We start from the raw sequence: 12048 nt of genomic DNA on the forward strand, positions 1-12048 counted from the left end.
GCTGTGTTCAGCTGAAGTTCAGCCGGAGCTTCGAGTCTGAGCCTGAGATGTCCTAACATGGCCACCGTACAGGAGGTCTAAATCCTGTCGCATTATGTCTCAGAATGAGGAGTTGACGTTTTGTTACGTTTTGTTAATCTGAATTATTTCTCGTGATTTGCCTTTGAGCTTCTCTGAAGCTAAATTATTCCTCATAATGTACCTTTACATTATTAGCGCACTGATTCCTCATAATTCACTCTCACATTTTTCACCACAGCCGACTTCAATTATTCCTCAACATCCAGCTGCTGCCGCGGCTAAGCTGAATTATTAAATGGAATTATGAAAGTATGATAATGACTGGGTTATCGCTGCTCGCTCCCTCGGGTTTCTCTGTGTGTGTGTGTGTGTGTAAGATGTGTGTGTGTGTGTCTTGTAGTTTTAATCCCTAACATGCTCCACTCCTTATCTGTTTAACATACAGCCCAAAGGCTGAGCTTTTAACATCACAACCAGGCTGACGCGATACCACAGCTGATAGAGGCTGCTAATCTGTGTGTGTGTGTGTGTGTGTGTGTGTGTCTGTGTGTGTGTGTGTGTTATACAGTTTGCACTATTTGTAAGTGTGCATCCATTTCTGAGATGATTCTGTAAACCTCTAGAAGTGTTCTTTTTCATTGTTTGTGCATTATTAAACCTAGAAGTGTGTGTGTGTGTGTGTGTGTGTGTGTGTTTGCATCTGTTTCAGCTACACCTGATTATTATTATAATCTGGCTGACACCAGCGAGCCTTCGCTGTGTAAAAATCCACACTTTTCTAATCTTCTTGTACTTTTTTTGATCCTTTTATCATATTCAAGGATCCTGACAGAAAAGTTCCTCACAGATATGAAGAATTCGTGATGAACTGTTTGTTGTTTGTCTGACCGTCTGTGACAGCTGATTCATGGCTTCTGTTCCTATTGGCCAATAGTGGAGAGCAGAGACGAGAGCAGCTGATTCGTCATATTGATCATTGAGAGGTTGGACAATCAATCAGCTGTTGATCAGACAAAACAAGTGATTGGAAAACTTTTACAAAATGTTTATGTTTAAAGTATTAGCATCCAAATATACTTAAAGTACCAAAAGCTTAAAGTACTCATTATGCAAAATAGGTCATTTTTATATGAATACATTATATTATTGGATTATAATTATTGATGAATTAATGTGGTCGTCATATTAACGCTGCAGCTGGTGAAGGTGGAGCTCATTTTAATGACGTCATATTCTGCTGGGTAGTTTGTCAACCCCCCCCCGGGATCTATAAAGTCTCCTCTTAACCTGTAATAATGAATCATAATTTAATTATTTGTTATATTTTGTATCATTAATCTGAATCTGCAAAGTAACTAAAGCTGTCAAATAAATGTAGTGGAGTAAAAAGTACAACATTTGCCTTTGAAATGGAGTAGAAGTAGCAGAAGATGTTAATACTTTACTAATTGTACTTAAGTAAAATACTCATGAGCCAGTTTAGGTGTGTACATGTACACCTTTCAAACCAGCTCGCTCATCATCTTTAAAGTTCTCTTCTCAGCAGATACAAAAGTCCTCTTGGCTCAGACAGCAGTGGCTTCACTTTACAGATTCTCTCCAACAGCTTTAGTTTTAAAATCCTGACAGAACACATAGCCGGTCCAGACTCTGGCTGTCAGGAGAGATGAGTCAGAGAGAAACTGCTGTTCTGTGTGACCACGCTGGCCGCTAGAGGGCGCTGTTCCCGAAATGAACCGCTCACTCTGTGGAAGAAAGAGTGATGAGCGTTAGCGCTGCGTACAGCCACCTCCATCACGAGTCCGTGTCTGTCCCGCTTTAATCCCGCAGACAGCCACGGCAGAGAGCGAGCGCGTCGCCGTGACGACCGACTCTCCTCTTCCGCCGCTCTGCACATCATGTTGTCATGTGTGAGTGTTAACACGAGGCTGGAACAAGCATCCGCTCACGCTGCGCTGAGCATCGCCGCCGTGTCGAGCCTGTGTGTGTGTGTGTGTGTGTGAGTGTTAACACCGTGTTCTGATCCTGCAGCTCGAGACACTAGACATCCCATAATACCTTGTTATAATCCCTGGAGAGTCGCTATGACAACCATATGAGGCAGATCCCGAGGCAGATTGAGGCAGCTGTGAGATTGGAAGTGACACGAACAATGTGGGCCTCCCCTCACCTGGAAGTCTGCAGGTGTGTGTGTGTGTGTGTGTGTGTGTGTGTGTGTGTGTGTGTGAGAGTGTGTGTGTGTGTGTGTGTGTGTGTGTGTGTGTGTGTGTGTGTGTGTGTGTGTGTGTGTGTGTGTGTGTGAGAGAGAGTTTTTGCTCGAGCGTTTTGCTTTTAAAATATTTGGTCTCGTCCTTAAATGACGAGACTACTTTTTAAAGATTACTTGCTTCCAATAACTACATTTGGTTTTATCAAGTTGTCACAACTTGATGATTTATTAGTGACATTTACACTACAGTTTAATATTAGTGAATTATGATTTTGGTTGAAATAATGAATTTTGATCATTGCGTGCCACTAACTATATCTAATTAAAGGGCTCCTTTAAAACAATGTGTGTCCAGGTCCGGATCCAACAACCAATCAGGGTAATCGGGGGTTCTGTGTTTCTCTCTTCCAACTGTTCGTCTGTACAGAGTCGATGTGATTGGCCAGTTACGTGCTAGCTAACCCTGATTGGTTGTTTGATTCAGACCTGGTCCAGTTTTTCTCTCTAGTCTGCGGGACAGACACACATCAGTCACAGCAGAACACACACACCTTTAACACGCCTTTGTTATTGATCTTCATCTTCTTCATCTTTGTGTCGGTTTTTCAGTTTTCTAACATGAACTAATTGAAAAAGACAGAAGTCGCGGCTCAAACGGCCGCAAGATAATGAATCAATGTCAAAAGAGATTACTGACAGAAACAGTCAATATTTATTAAGCCTACTCTTCTCACATTTCTGAACAAATATCCAAACAATATCTTTCGTCTCATACACAAACATACCAGTTAACTAAAGCAGAGTGCAGTGGAATCAAATCATTATTTTATTATTTTGTACTCAACGTCTCTCTGTGTTTATTGTGTGTGTGTGTATGTATATATATATATATATATATATATATATATATATATACACAGTTTGTCGCGGTGCATATATTATTCCGAGTGTGTTTCTACATCATTGCGCGTGTGTTTGTGTGTGCGCAGCCTTTTCAGCGGTGAAGGAAGGCCGACGTGTTGGTGGCAAATTGGCCTCATTAATCTCCCGCTTAATTGATTGTGAGAAGTTTGAGGATGACATTTTAAGAAAGCGTGGCGGACGGGGTGCAGCGTGATTGATTTGGCTAAACCGCAGTGCTAATGAATGCCAGCCAGTCACTTAGGTGGTAGAGACCAGACACTAATTTCAGAGAGATTAGGCCAGAGAGGTTGATAACGCTTAATGAAGAGAGAGAGAGGGAGAGAGGGAGGGAGAGGGAGCAGTCATTAAACAGGATGTAAAGCTCCATGTGTGCTCTCCTGTCAGTGTGAGCTACTGAGAGTAAATGAGTGACGCTTGTATTTGAATGAACTTTATTACTCATCAGTAGAGATCTGTGAAGGAAACAGACGGTCGCTGCGTCTCTGAGGGGAGGATGTGGAGTCTGATCTAGCTCTCGACGTCATATATTATCATGCTAATGTGCTAACAAGTGTTAGCATGCACGCGTACAAATGTAGCATGCAAGTTAACTGTATGCATGTTGGGGTGCTGCAGTTAAGCAGTGATTTATTGATTTATTAAAGATGAAACATTTTTGCTGAGGTACAATAATGCTAACTGTACCGTAACCTGTAATGAAGTGATCCTTAATTTGATGGCGTTGTTGTGCAGAGCAGGTGCGACGACTCTTTGCTCTTTGTTTTCACATTAACTGTTAACTAAACAACATTTAAACCAGACTGCTTTCAAGTTGTTGATGGAACTAGGCTAGCAGTTTCCCCCCACTTTCAGTCTTTGTGCTAAGCTAGGCTAAACACGTCCTGGATCTGTACTGAACGCACAGCGATGAACCGATATCCATGTTCTCACCTGACTGGTTAGCACGGCAGAATGCAGCTGCGGGGAGATATTGTCCTGAAATGAGGAACTTTAGGATGGTTTTCAGCTGCGTTACGAGTGTAAAAGTCTGCACGGAAGAAATAAAGGCCCAAGATGTGACCAATCAGCGGACTGCTCCTTTAAGTTGAGCCGGTCAGGAAGTAGACAGAAGTTTAGTTGTTGCTGATGAAGTGAAAGTCTTGTGGTGTTTTTAGACTTTAAAGAGCAGATTGATGTTTGGTGTTTTTAAAGACACCATGTGGCGTTTGAAGATGAAGAGGCGTCGGACAGACGGACACTAATTAAACGGGGGGGGGGGGGGGGGGGTAATAAAGTAAACTGTGTGCATGTGTTAGTCCAGAAAGTGTGAACAATTAGAGAGTGATTGATGAGGAGAAAGATGTTTACTCTTTTGTAAAGTCACAAAGTGAACCGAAGAAAAGAGACAAAGAAGAAGAAAGTGTGTGTTTCTAACAGCCTGGCAGAGCACCTGGCACGAGTGTCTGGGGGGGGAGAACCACACCTGTTAAAACACACACACTCACACACACACACACACACACACACACCTGTTTGGTTGTTTTGTCTGTCTCTCTGTGTGAGAATCAAACACACAATGCACAGAGGACGACCTGCTGATCAGCAACAAGGAGACAAGAGACAAGGAAACGAGAAGAAAGCGAGCCATGAAGACAAGAGACAGAAAGAAGATGGACAGACAAGGAGACATTAAGACATGGACAGACAAGGAGACATTAAGACATGGACAGAAGGAGATAGCAAGTAGGGAAGGAGATGGCAAGACAGGGAGACAAGAAGACAATGTGACAGAAGAGAAGGAAACATGGAGACAAGGAGGCAAAGAGACAAGTAGACAGGGACACAGCCGAGGTGAGGACATTTTGGAAAGTTAGGACAGTTTGGTGAGAGAGGACACATTTTTGGAAGGTAAAGACAGTTTTAGAAATTGAGGACATTTTGTCCTCTGCTCCAGTCTGAGAAGGTTAAGACTTGTTTTTAGGCTAAAGGTTAGAATTAGGCTTCAGTAAGAAGCGTCTGCGCTGCGTCCGTCTCCTGCTGCGTCCGTCTCCTGCTGGCCCCGCCCGTGATTTCTTTTCTGGGGACATTTTACAAACAGAAAACCTTCATGATTTGTAAATTGTTGTTTGCAGTTCCAGGTGTCCTGGCAAAAGGTTTTATGGACGTTTATTGTATAATGGTGGTTTTAATACATCCACGGTCCTCACAAGTATAGTAGTGCTAGTGTGCGTGTTTGTGTGAAAGCAAGAGCGAGAGACAGATAAGGTGCATGAACACACACACACACACACACACACACACACACACACACACACAGTCGGAGTGATGGCAGCTGACGGGCCCCGCCCTGCTTTAATAGATGGTTTATGGTAAATATCTGCTCTGTTGTTCGGATGCTCTCATCCATAACACACACACACACACACACACACACATTACAGCATCACTCACTCATGACACGGAGGTGATGGAACACACACACACACACACACACACACACGTATTTGACCACATATGTACATTTACATCAAGTCAAGATATTTTGATTAAGTTTCACATTTACAATCATTTTTGGAAAACTGTAAAGATGAAAATGAGTCAAACACAGTTTTGCTGATCAGTCATCACCTCCGACATAACAAACATCAGATTACAGCTGAAGATGAACATTTAGAGAGTTTAGTTTATTTAATATGCAAAATGCAAAAAACTATAATCAGCTTTCTGCAGCTTTAATCCAAAAGTGCCAGTTGTGTTCTTTAAATCAACGTCAAATCAAAAGAGACAAAACCTGAAACTCCTTAAATATATTGATTTTTGTATTGATAAAGATGTAGTTCAGATCACAGCTCTGACGTGAACATCAGCAGCAGGTGGTGCGACAGAGAAAAGCCGAGCCACTGTCCTGTTTGGAATGAATGAAGTGTTTGAGTCCTTCACCTGCAGCTGTTAACCAACCGCTTCACTCTGCGTGGAGTAAAACAGATGTGAGGTGCCCGTGAGTTGTCACGGCGATGAGGGGAAATTAAAGACGACAGCGACGGCGCGCAGACACGACACCGCTTCCTGTCAGCCCGTCAGTCAAACTGTCAACCAATGAGTGTCACCGTAGGTAAAAATTAGACGTGGAGATGTGAAAGGATGGAGGGATGACAGATCTGCTGCTCCCGCTGGATTATGGGAATATTACAGTGGAGCTGTATAAACAGGAAGTGGTGAAATGTGTCTGTGTGCATCCGACAGGGATACAGACAGACAGACAGACAGGAAGTGAAAAGGGTGAGGAGATACACAACAATGAAGTAGAAAGGAAGACGGACAGGGAGGAAGTCACGAAAGGACAACTGGTTTTAAAGGATCCACTTGAAACTTTACTCATCTGTATACGTTTCTAGCAGGGACAGTTTAACAACAAGAAGTAAAAGAAAAAGCATAAAATAATGAGGGGGTCATGTGTTGACATGCATCACATGCGCATCTCTGATCTCTGACAGTCCATTTGCACTGAAAATCAGCTAGCTAGTCGATTTCAAACATGCTAACAAGAACGTGTGTGTTGGTTTATGGGTAGCTGTTAGCTCGCTGGTTAAACTGTTTAAGAGCACAGGTTACTGTTCCTCTGTTGTTTTTGGCAGTTATGGAACAGCTTCAGGTGTATTGCCACCTCCTTCAGGACTGGGGGAGGGTCGACCCTGATTTACATGTAGCCGCGAAATCAACACAGACTGCAATCAGATTTGGGATCTGTCTTAACTCTCTTCTGGATTTTATCCAGATACAAACACTTTAAAGTGTAACTGGGACCTGAAACACTGGAGAAGGGCTTCAACAAACACTGCCGGTGTGGATCAACCTTGACTGTGTGAATCTGACCTGAAGGAGACGGACAGCAAGACAGTTAGATGAGCAGCAAATGTATTTAAAGAATACATCAAAATGCTGAAGTCTGAAGAAAAGAACGTCTTCAGATTATTTATTAACTTACAAACACGCAGACGTGAGTACGACACAGTGTTTCAGATGTATTTCTCTCTCTGTGTCGGAGCCTTGAACTCAAGGCCTTGAGATGAATTTTTAAGACCTGCATATTCAAAAGCGAACACATTACCACACACACACACACACACACACACACACACACACACACACACACACACACACACACACACACACACACACACACACACACACACCGAGCTGGGGGTTTCGGGAGGGTTTTGCCAGCCTGCATGCGCAGATGACTCCAGAGGCCCGGCGAGGCCCGGCGTGACCCGGCGGCGGCGAGACTAAAGGTCACGTCGGTGAGCGTCGAGCCTCGCATCCTGATTACCCACAACCCCCCTCTCTGACTTCCTGTGAGGTCCGGCAGGTTCATTAGCTGTGGGAATAACTGCAGAGAGAGGGAAGAGGTCTGAACCAATAAACGAAGTGTCCAGAGAGCCAAAGAGGGGAAAGACGAGGGTGAAAGGAGGGAAGAAAGAGAAAAAAGACGAGTGCAGGGTCTTATTATTTATGCAGTCAATAGGCCGAGGCCTGTCTGCATCTCTAATTGTTTGATTTTATAGGCGGGACGGGCTCTTTAAACAAACACACTCTTATGCTAATGGCGGCGCGACGGTGCCCTCCTGACAGCCTCTGTTGGGAGGGTGGACTGCGGGATTATGGGAGGGTTTTTTTGGGGGGGGGGTGGGGGTCTCTGAAGCTGAATATCATTTGGATAATTAAAAATGACAGAGGAAATGGTCCTCACACACACACACACCAACCACTTTGTCTTGACAGGTGGAGGGGGAGGAGGGAGGCAGGGGGGAGAGAGGAGGTTAGTCCTGATTGCTGTCAATCAAGCGGCCCGTAGGGAGGACCGCGGAGGCAGGCGGATCGCCGTGAACTTTGACCCCCTCCCTGGCCGACGTGATGCTGATGTGATAGAGAGACAGAGGGAGAGAGAGAGAGAGAGAGAGAGTTAACAACCTTGAGAGATGGCTTGAATTTCAACAGGCTCAGGGCCGGAGGGGGAGAGAGAGGGGGAGAGAGGGGGGGGGGGGGGAGAGGGAGGGAGAGGGAGGGAGAGAGGGGGAGAGGAAGAGGGAACAGACAAAAAATGAGTAAAACAGGGATGGAGGATGAAAGAGGTTAGAGAGACCAAAGCAAGTCTTTTATCTTAGCTGAAGTCATAACCACATGTGACATGATATCAATAATTATTTAACTCCACGAATGGTTAGAAAATTAAAGAATATTACATCATATTTATCGGACTATTTTGGTTTTAAAGCTGCACTAATCAATATTTTAATGTTAGCAATGGATTCAGTGAATGTGCGTAATGTGAAAGGTGTCATTCGTAGGGACAAACCCACGTAGACTCGGCAGTTCCTGCCAGATGTTTTCCTCAGGAGTTGGTGGAGACCAAACCCGAGTTAAACAGAGTAAATATTGGACTTACATTCATCGGGTGGACGCAGGCACAACTCCACTGGGATGATCATGTTGCTCTGCTGCCCCCAAGTGGCCAAAAAACCCCAAAACATACCAATTAATGCAGCTTTAAGCAGCCATAATTCTGTCCTCTAACCACGCAATATACCTGTTATAACGTGCTGACAAACACATCCGCATGCCAACACACACACTGTCCCCCTGCACGACAACGCCGTGTGTGTGTCACGTTAGTGTCGATGAAAGCTGAGAGGAAACACAGTAATACTGACTGAATGTGTGTGTGTGTGTGTGTGTGTGTGTGTGTGAGAGACAGACAGACAGATCAAAGGAAACAGAGGATCACTAGAAAGCCAAAGTGACAATTGAAAAGACGATCAGATTATATCTCCTGTCGCTTTGTTCTGTGTGTGTGTGTGTGTGTGTGTGTGTGTGTGTGCGTGTGTGTAATTGCGTATTTATTGATGTGTGTTCCCACATTTATTTGTTTCTCCAAGATGTGTTTGTGTCTTCCCTCGTGTTTTTATTCAGTGTGTGTGTGTGTGTGTGTGTGTGTGTGTGTGTGCGTGTGCGTGTGTGTGTGTGTGTGTTACTAACACTGAGCTGAACAGGGAGGGTTGAGATGTAAAACCTTCCCTCCTCTCCAGACGCAGGATAGAGCGAATCCTCACCCCCCGCCAAATTAATCTGCTGACACTCACACACACACACACACACTCACACACTCACACTCACACACACACACACACACACACACACGCACACAGTGAAAGCGGATTCTGTAGAATAATTTCATTATAAGGTTGTGAGCATGTGGATTAATGGTTTTACTGTCACAGAGAAGACAGGGGATTTTCTCTTTTCTTCTCTCTGTTTCTTTCTCTCTCCAAGATGCTTTTATTTTGTCGTTTCCTCTCCACTTCCTTTCTCCTCGTCTCTTCTTTGATCCTCTCATCCTCTCTCCCTCCTTCTGTCTTCTGTTGTTCAGCAGCTAAGCCTCCTCTGGCTCATGGTGTTGTTTTCCAGCGGGTTAGACAGAAGAAGAGAAACCCCTCCTGTGTGGCTGCGCATGTTGTGGGGGTCGCCGTCACGTCTTCAGGGTCGTGTGTAGATTTAAGGAGGTGAACGTGTCGAGCCAATCGGAGGAGAGCATTAAAGGGTGTTCGTTTTGTGTACGTTTATGGTTTAGCTCAATTATTATGTTTTATTTGTCCATGTGGACATCTTAAGTGTTTTCTTGTATTGTGTAGTTTTGGCCTGTTGTGTCATTTTAAAGCAGTTTTGGGTTGCATGCTTTGACATGCGTCAACATGCCGTGTCATGTTGTTTCATCTCATTTAAAGCTGCGCAGCACTATAATTATATGTTCACGAGAAAATAGAAAATAAAGAAATAATAATACCTATAAAACGATGTGGTCTCCTCTGCGTTCGCGCGTGTCCTGCTGCCGTTATGTGTTGCGTATCATATCATCGATTGATCTCTTTGTCTTGATTGGTTTCATGTTGCGTTGCGTTACCTTGTTTTCATTTGATGTCATAAAATCCAAACCCCTCTGAGAGTCCAGGTCTGGATGCAGACAGGATGTGAAACACATGTGCCGTGTTCACATTAACAAGTCTGCAGAGGTGTGTGTGTGTGTTACAGTGTCATGAACACATTTATTAGTGTGTGTGTGTGTGAGAGGGCTGGCATGTCTCAGTCACCTGGCTCTGTCACCCTCTATAATCACTACAATCCAACAGAGAAATCTGCTCTAATCAAACGGGAAACGCCTCCATGATTTTGGCTCTCGTTCGCCCTCTCTCTCTTTCTCTCTCTCTCTCACCTCATTCATTCCTGATGTCGTTCTCTCTCATCCTTTCTTCCTCTCTCTCCCTGTATTCTCTCTCTAATTTCACTGTGTCTGTGTGTGTGTGTGTGTGTGTGTGTGTGTGTGTGTGTGTCTCAGTCAGGGAGGCAGCAGCAGCAGCTGGCGAGGGCAGTCCCCAGAGGGATTGTGGGTAGGGAGGGGAAGGTTATGGCTTCACTCCCATCACCGATCTGTTGCCTGTGTGTGTGTGTGTGTGTGTGTGTGTGTGTGTGTGTGTGTGTGTGAGATATAGTTCTAGTGTAATGGCAGAGTGTGTGTCTGATTCATACAGGCTGGCCTGGTTCGGTTTTTTTTGTGGTTTTGTTTTAGTCTGGTCTAAGTTCCTCTGATCTTGTTTGGGTTGGTTCAGTCTGGATAAGTCTGGTCTGGCTCTGTTTGTTTTGTTTTGTTTTGTTTTGGTCTGGTCTGGTCTGGCCTGGTTCGGTCTGGTTTGTTTTGGTTTGGTTTTCGGTCTTGTCTGGTCTGGTTTGATTCGTGGTTTTTCCTGGTCTCGTTCAGTCTGGATTGGTTTGGTAGTTCATAGGAAAGTATGAGGAAAAGAAGTCATGGAATATTTGTAATTCATGAAATAAAATATTTAAACACTTCACTAGATCAAATGTAAAATCACCATTAAGCGTTGAAGAACTTATTAAGAGGTGATTAACACATTAAGTATGATCCGTTATCAGCGTCCAATCAACAAGCTTTTACTTTAAACCTGATCAGACGGCCACCTGACGTGTGATCTGGATCAAATAGAGCTTCCACATGCTTCTTATAGTGTTTGTTTTGCCCTTCGTGGAGCACCAGACGGGTGGGGTTTACTGTAGCGGGGGGCGTTTGCTCTCCTGCTGTTGGATTCTCCGCAGGCTCACAAACACCTCGTGTACTCCGGGTGTTGGATGCTCGCTGTAAACCGAGTCTCTTTAAATTTTTACCGTGAGAGTTAGCGGTGTGTCAAACATAACCTCTCGCTCTGCCGCCGCCGCCGCCGCTGCTGCTGGAGGCGTTTGTTTTCCACTCCAGTACGTGCCTCAGCACTAAATCAGCTGGTTAGAGAGAGGAGCTCGAGGAGCGGAGCAGCTTCCATGCAGCTGTTGTACCTGTCTGTCTTATTTTGATGTTACACTTGCATGTATACCTGTGATTTTGTGCGTGCATGTGCATTTGAACATGCCTGTGTACACGATTTCACATTTGTATGCCTGTGTGCATCAAACTGTGTGTTTTTTAGAAGAAGAAATGCACCACAACAAATAACACCAGAGCAGCAGGAGGAAACTGAAATCGAAGAAGGGAGGAGGATTTATTTGATTGGATCGGCGTCGCTTGTCCACAAGAGAAAGAAGAAACCTAAAGGGATGAAGAGAAGGAACAAGAGGGAAAGAATCATCTTAATGAGATTTAGAAAAAAAGGAAATCATTTTCAATCTTGGAGCACTTTATCTGCAACAAAATATACAGAGAAATCATTAATGGGGAGGAAACAGACAGAGCTGCTGTTTTCGCTGCTGCTTTATGGATTCATAACTTGAACACACGGAGAGGAAAACACTAAACGTCGATACGAGTTCATTTCTTCAACTGGAAATGAGATCTGGAAGACAGAGACAGAGAGAAG

At 44.2% G+C, this 12048-nt stretch overlaps 1 protein-coding gene across 1 annotated transcript in view; it reads left to right on the top strand.

Annotated features, from left to right (window-relative positions):
• The window catches only part of LOC139297582 (neuronal PAS domain-containing protein 3), a 244485-nt gene that overhangs the window by 141377 nt on the left and 91060 nt on the right, over nt 1–12048 (top strand). The gene's annotated exons all lie outside the window — the stretch shown is intronic.

This window comes from Enoplosus armatus, chromosome 15 (genome assembly GCF_043641665.1).
Source record: "Enoplosus armatus isolate fEnoArm2 chromosome 15, fEnoArm2.hap1, whole genome shotgun sequence".
Lineage (NCBI taxonomy): Eukaryota > Metazoa > Chordata > Actinopteri > Centrarchiformes > Enoplosidae > Enoplosus > Enoplosus armatus.